Genomic DNA, 8183 nt, shown 5'->3' with positions numbered 1-8183 from the left:
GAATGATCACAGCTTAATCACAGATGCTGATCAACTTTGAGACAATTCCTGGTGGCTGTTGCAATAGGACATGAGGTTTCCACTGGCTAGGCGATGTCCTTGTTCTGCTGCAAAGTCTTTAACATTGGCATTACTGGTGTATTTAGCCCTTTAGAAAACCCTTCTGGCATTAATGCCTCATGCTTATAGACTGAATTTCTCCCTCTCTGTGCCGTAGCTCCTGACAATGTCAGTGCTCTGCTTCTTAATGATTTTAGCTAGTTTTTCATGCCTAGCATTTATTCTTAATGTCTCTTTTAGTCTATGCTGCTCTTTCTTGCCTATAGCTTGTCCACTTCTTGCTCTTTTACTCCTATGTCTGCTTCATAATATGTTGGGTAACCTTTCTGTCAGAAAGAGGTTGGAAAGGTTGATGTGGGACTTCACAGAAGTAGCAATAAAAGTAGTTGCTTGACTCAGCCATGTTACAGGATTTAACATATTTCTTGTGTAACAATTATGAGCATTCTCTGTTTGCCAAGCCAAATGAAAATAAGATGCTTCAACTGAAAGTAAAACAAGTAAAATTAGTAGAGGGTATAAACATCTTCTGATGAAAAGATGGATATTTATGCTTGCAATACATATAATGTTTTGGGTATTGCTCTTTGACATTTTTGATCAAGAAATGTTCTGGTTGAGAATTAAGTTTGTTCTGGCTATTTCCTTTTCTGACTGAAAGACTGTATTTTACCCTGCTAGAAGTAAAATAGCTATGTTTTCTTTGCTCATAAAGCAGAATAGAATGAAGTCAGTTTTAATGTGTTTATAAAAATGCAATTACTGAGAGTAATGGAAGCATTTGAGAAGAAATCCACTATTTCTTTGGCATGCAAATGAAGTTTATCAAGGTTATATAGCCATATAATACTTGGTGTTTAGTAACAAACAGTTTTTCATAGGTAAATATATTCTGGCTGTGAAAATATTTATCTAGAGAAGTATGAGGTATGAATTAATGAATCTCTGAAAAGATTTTTCTTTTCAATGGGATGGCGAGTTTGTTAGGTACTCACATTCCCTTTGGTAGCTCTAGTAGGAAGCTTTTACTGTCTTCAGCTTTGTAAATTGTCTATAAATATAAATAATTCTTCTGTTCATTTCTTGTCAAAACATTACAAATTTTGTGAGCAGCAAGCATGAGAACATAATATTGCATGTTGTACTGAGTCTGTTTGCGATGGAGTTAATTTTCTTTGTAGCAGCTTACAGAGTGCTGTGTTTTACCTCTGTGACCAAAACAATATTGGTACCCTACCACTAAAAGTATTTTGACTGTAGTAGCCATTGCCTGCAGCCTGGCTGGGCATCAGCCTGGTGGTGCTGAGTGGTTGCTTTGGCATTACTTCTTTGGTGGGTTTGTTGTTTGGTTGGTTCCCCACCCACCCATGTTCTCCTTCAGGTATTAAACTGTCTCTATTGCAGCCTATGAGGGCAGGGCTTTTTTGCTTTTGCCTTTCCAGTTTCTTCCCTCATTCTGCTGCGGGAGTGAGCAAGTGACTTGGTGGGGGCTCATCTACCAGCTGGGGTCAACCCACTGCACATGATTTAAATCTGAAAGTTATTAATCCAGGAGGACTGCTTTGATTACCTGCTCTGACCATTTTCCTTCTCGTGAAACCCATAACACCAGGGATGCCACCAAGAATTGTGGCTTTGACAGTGCTGCCAAATTGCTTTCTGTTATGTTGGTTTTTTTTTTTTCCAAGATAATATACATTTGGGAGGTTTTGCATTTTTGCATCCACGGTCTGGGAGCAGAATTAGGATATCTCTGACTTCTTATACATAAGTGTGTTCTCATTATTTTGTTCCCTGTTATTGTCTTGGTATTATAACTGTTATTCCTCTTACATTGGAAATGAAAGCAGTTCGGGAGATTACAGCTTTACTCCGTTGACCTCTTCTCAAAGTTGTTTTGTAATGTAAAATCCAGATTTGAACTTCCTAACTTCTGGTCTGAGTTTTCCCCTGTATAGTTGGCACTTGAAATCAATGGTAATATGGATTTAAAAAAAGAGTTTCATTTTTTCTCAATAGTATTTACACAACACAAACTTGCCATAGGTAGATCAAAGACTTCAGGCTACAGTCATCTGCGAAGTCAGGATGTATTGACTTTAATGTTTGTATGCAAAGTAAGTTTAAGGTAAGAATTCCTTTGTCATTTGAACTGATATGTGTTCAGAAACTTGATTTGGTTTTGGTTATGCCAGAAGAAGTTATTTTGAGGTTTTTCTGGTGTTGTGTAAATGTTTAATCATTCATATCTAGTACAGGATGAAGCAGATCACCTTTTCCTCAACTTGAAATGACAGCAGAATGGTACAGATTGGCTATGAGTAAAAACTCATTTTCTATTTGTTTTAGCACAGTGATTCCAGAAACTACAGAAGGAATAGTTGTCAGTGAGCATTCATTATATGTTGTGTCTCTTGCAATCAGTGTATAACATGAGATTTTTGGTTTTCTAGTTGTTAATAGATGTCATTTGGATTTCTTAAATGTTTGACACTAGTCATGTGTTCTAGACTTGAAGGCCCGCGGCTGCAGTTAGTGGTGTCTTGGGGAACAAAGAGAGTGAATGCACAAAGTAAAGATGAGATTTATACAGAACAAGGCCACTGAGTAATTTGATTTCTGGAGTACTTGACAAATTCATGATGGTCTTCATGAAAAGCCTTTGGAAAATAATTCAAGAAAGCAGTCAGGGTGAATGTAATTTCTTCTTATCCATTTTTTTCATCATATATCACTCATGTAATTGTATCTGAAAATGTATTGAAGTATGTTATTATGAAGATAAAGCACTGGGAAGTCTGACGTTATTGCATTCGAGTTAATGGAATCCATGGATATGTAGTTGCTCAGCTTAGACTGTTACTAAGATTAACAGCAGCAACAAAATGTGCAGTACTGGAGCACAAGCAGACTTATTACTCTTTTCCAGTGATTTTGTTACTTGTAAAAGTGATAAACGTAGAAGCAACTTGTCAGCTGGGGAATTCAGCAGGAGGTGGGGATGTTTGGGCAAAGGGACTGTCTGTACCGAGACTCGGCAGACAAAGTGTATTTCCATAGCAGTGTACCTACCAGAAAAGTGTTTGAGAATGTTAATGACTTTTGGTTGGTTTCATTGCATTCGATGCACTTTCTGGTCAGTGTGTGAGAGGAGGCTGGTTCCTACTTTTACACACATTTCTGTTTATAAACGGATGTAATGGCATCCTAGGTGGTCCAGTGTTGCATTTGGTTTGCATTGATACTTTTATCTTCCTAGGAAGTAGAAAAGGTCAAACAGTTAATGAACTTATTTTAAGGAATATCAAGTCCTGTTCCAGCCAGATATTCAGCTCTGACAACATCGGGCTGCTGAGCCAAGGGCCCATTTTGTTGTCATACACCTCCTGCTGAGAAACCCATTTTCTAGATAATAGTGACCACTCAAGTGTACAGGGGGATGGAGGAAGGCGACTGTTCAGAAAGCTCTGTTGCTGGAGCAGTGTTAAATAGCAGCATGTAGCAAGTAACTTCTACTACATTACCAGCATTCTGTGATATCTGTTAGTATTGCAGTAAGCAGTTTTCAAGGGAACGAGTGATATGACCTCTTTTTATAGCTGTTAACTCTAATTAACCAACTGCTGCAAACCACACATTTAAAAACAAGTGTACCTTTCCATTCTCTCAACACATGACAATTTGGCAATAGGAGGCTTTTCTTTTTAAAAATAAATCATGTAACAAAGATTTAGCTATAAACTGTAGACCTCAACCCTTTGAGGGAACAGTCATAGAATAAATTTTCGAAGCTGTTTCTAGAGCCAGTGGGAGATTTAACCAGGCTCTTTGGAAAAGGTAACAGGAAAGTAATGTTGAGGCACTTCTGGTTTGCACAGGTGAAGAACTCTTGTGGCTGGGGAAGTTCTCTCCCCTGAGGATCCCTGATGCTACCTCTCTCAGTAATCAACTGTGGCACATTGTTTGTCCTTGATGAAGTAAAATTTTTGTTTCTACAGAAAGGTTGGACCAGGTAATCCTTCTGGTGTCATCCAACCCGGGATTTTATGATTTGTTTTCTATCTAGGTGAGATTTAATAATTAGTTTGTGATATCTGTTCGCATCCAAATACTGATGTGAAAACTCTGCTTCAGCCACTGGGGTGTACCTGGTTTTGACGCAGAATTTAGTTGCTGCACAGATTCCCTTTAAAGGTCCATTAGATCACAGCACATTTGGTCAGAGTTCATAGCTGGTGCTGACAAGGGGCAAGTTTGGCTTAGTTTCTTTCTTAACTGCCAAGATTTGTTCAGCTCTATGAATCACTCCTTACAGCAATTAGGCATAGTGCTCCCAAGCAAAGAACATGAACAGCAACATTTTGTAGATGAGCAATGGGCTTCCTATTTGTAGCATGTTTATATTCTTTACCTGTAGAAATAGTGTGGAATAGTGTAGCAAACTACAGAAATACTCCATTTACAAATTGTTATATGTTACATTTAGAAAGTGGTGCAAATGCACAGCCTGATCTGGAATATGTTGTAGTAAGTCAGTCGATATTAATAAAAGAATACAGTGTAAAATGGGAGGCTCATTTTAAGCCAGGAGCTACAGAATTAATCATGTCTACATGTAGACTTCGTATGCTAACATCCTTTCCTATGCTAACAAAATGTAGAGGGTTTTTTTTTGGTTGTGAATATATTTAGACCTAATCTCAAGAGAAGAAATCAAAAGCAAAATTAAATCCAAGGTTTCATTTACTTTCTCCAGGGTTTGGGTTTGGCTTTGGCCTATTTGCAGTATGAACTTGGTTGTCCATCTGACAAACAGAAGTACTGCTCTTCTAATGAAAAGTACAAGTTCTTGAGCAGCTTTCAGTCCTTTCCAAATCTTAGTAATCTTAACATACAAACCTCTTACCAGAAAATCTTGAAATTAACTTGAATAAAGAATTTCATTAGCATAATTATAGAGTTAAAATTGCAGAAAAATTATTTAAAGATTACATTTAGAGGTTAAATTATTTAAATATTAAATAAATTTAAAAATACAATAAATAATGTTAAAGATGTTAAATAATAACTAAAACAATGGTGTAACATAATATTAAGCAATACAGAAATAATTATGGCTCTGAGACATATTAAATCAATTCATGGAAAAGATGTATCTGATTACATTCAGGTAATTATGCCTTGCAAACAAATATTAAATTTTGCTCTGAAAGGCATTATCAAGCATTAACTGAAATGAAGATGAAACGCTGAAAGGGCAGTCCGGCCTGAGAAGGCTGATCTGGTGATTGTTACTTTTCATTGCTGCTGATTAGGGTGGCAGTTCAGTTTTTATGACTATGCCTATTTTAAAAAATTAAAATAAAAAAATAAATTCCTCTCCCAAGAAACCCCAAAAAGCCCAACCTAAACCATTTATCCATTAGTATGTATGTAACATTATACTGTTAGCCACTTCAAAAATAATATTCTTAACTGTTGCCTTATTCTGATACACTCTAATACATTTTCTGTGAATGAGTTTTTTCAAATTTGGGGAAATTGCTGTGTATGTACGTATGTGGTTTTTGAAGGTGGAATGAATGAATGCTCTGCACTGACTGTCATATTTGGCTTGAGAGCTGACTGGCAAAACCGTTGGGCCAACATGAGCAGTGGTTTTGTGTACTCAGACTGTTACCTCTTGAAAGGACCTGTCTTTCCAGAGGTCACTACACAGCATTTGAAATTCAGGCTTTTAAAAGGTTTTCTGAAGATCTAAGTGTTTTGCTACTTCTGAAAATCTTTGATTAAAATTACCTTTAAAAATATTAATATCTGTGAATAATTTTGTAATACTCAAACTCGTGTTCAAAATTATGAACTGAAAAAACTTAGAAGATATTACTTGGAAAAAACAGACAACACAAAACTAGTGAAAAATGAATGAAATATTGAAAGTGAAAGAAAAACGGGCCTTGATTTGCCATGTAAGTTTTAGTTGTGCAAGTTTTTTGAAAAATCTTGGGAAACTTATTATTTTACTTATGTCAATAGGAATTGAAGTACACTATAATTTTGGGACTATTTTTAAATGTCCATTATGTTCTACTATTGCCATTTATTTTCCAGTGTCATACTTAGAACTCGAATGGAGTTTGCAGGCACTACTTTTTCCATACTTCAGGGATGCGTTGATGAGAAAGGAAAGACTATTATTGTTATTGAAAGGGACTCTTATCAGGAGATGCTTTTTAAACACCCCACTACTCCAAATCCTTAAATAAAATAACTAGCATTATGTTCTCCCTCTACTATAATTGCATGGAAGCGCTTTCCATTTGAGTAAGGCTCTGCTATATAGGGTTTGGAGGGGTGGATATGGTAGGGTGAGGAACAATTGATGAGAAATTATTTGGGAAAGGACATTTTAAGAATATCGTAGAGACTGAAAATGCAAGGGGGGCATGTGAAGAAACTAAACATAAGCACAATGCACTGTAATGCAACTCTTTTTTGGATTTAATACAAACATAGATGTAAGATCTATTTATCTCTTCTAAAAGACCTAAATTAGAACTTGGAATGCAGGAGTTGTAACTATATTTTATTTTTTGCAATATTTGAGAATGGAGGCTTAGCACTGCTGTTAATTATTTTAATTCTTTCACAGCTGTAAAAGCAGACCAAGTATTAACTTTCAGTCAAGAATTAGAACAGGAAGATGTTTTTATAATGGAAATTGTAGATGTGGACAGATTTTCAGATATTTCAGCCTACCTGACGGGAGCTCATAACAACACTTGTGTTAAATAATGTCTTGTAAAACAATAGTCCTCATCACGAGTAAGCTATCTATGGAAAAATCATATGAAACACACAACTTAAGTGTGTGTTAAGTATTGCATTTAGCTACTATTTCTTCAAAGAAGCTTTCTTGAATGTCTATTATTTGTTAATATGAAAATGTAATTTATATTTGCTTCAGCTAGGAAGAAAGTAAATTTTGGTAAATTTTGAAGGTGATAAAAGCTCCTGAAAACTTCTTCTTTGCCATTATACAGATTAGGTGCCATTCACTATGGTATTTTGACCTTTAACATCAGATTTTGAATGCAGCTCAGGAACTTTCTTTGGCCTCTTCATTTTAATGCAACCCAAACACTTCCTGAGGAAGGCATTAGGCAGCAGCCAAATTTTGTTTTAATCAAATGGACTCATAGATGGGTTGTTTTCTGTGTCTGGCCAGGATTCTGATTTGCAAACATAAAAGGGGACTTAGAACTTCAGGAGGCTGTTAGCAAAGTAGCACTGAAACAAATTATCAAGGAATCATGTAGAGCCACTGTGTTTAAAAAAACTATGTATACGTGAGAGTATACAGTATGAACGCTCTCATGTAGCAATCAACACAACTAAATTGATGTCTTGCCAGAGGATGCCACTCTGCTTTCACTGGTTAACACGCTGTGACACAATCATAGTCCTGCAATAAAGGTCAGTGCAAAAAACCCAGTGTCTTTTCCAGCATATAGTAGCATTTGGTATACAGTGATTTGTGTTACAGTTTGCAAAATCCCTGTTTAATAGGTGCAGTCTGTGATGCAGGTTTATTTTCCTTACAGCAAATGAACATACATTGTTATTCCTTTCAGCTGAATATGCAAGCGGTCCCTTAGAAAGCAGCTGCTTTGGAAACTCCTGTCTCTCCCTGTATAAGAACAGCTGTTGCACTTAGAAGTTTTCTCTGTATTGAAAGCAGGTGGAACCATCACTCTGTCTCAAAGGGGTGACTAGCTCAGCTGCAGAACAGGGACATTCTTCTCTGCTCCTTGTTCAAGGCTCTTGTCAAACCCAGGACTGAACTGGTAAACCCTTAATAAGCTTAAACAGACTTAAAATAGAAACAAACTTACAATTGAAACTCCGTTTAATGCAAGCATCTGAAATTTATTACTAGCTTATCATTGCTAACAAGGACCTGAAATCGGTTACATTAATAGCCAACTCCTCCAAACCCTTACTGCTGCTTAAAAATAAACCTCAAAAGAAACCCTTGCCTGATTTAAAACCTTTCTTTCTATTATGTATGTAATATTAGTAAAGAATTGAGGAAACTATCACACTTTCTGGAAAGATAAATG

Source organism: Streptopelia decaocto (assembly GCF_964273445.1).
Source record: "Streptopelia decaocto genome assembly, chromosome: 8".
Lineage (NCBI taxonomy): Eukaryota > Metazoa > Chordata > Aves > Columbiformes > Columbidae > Streptopelia > Streptopelia decaocto.
This window is presented reverse-complemented; position numbering follows the sequence as displayed.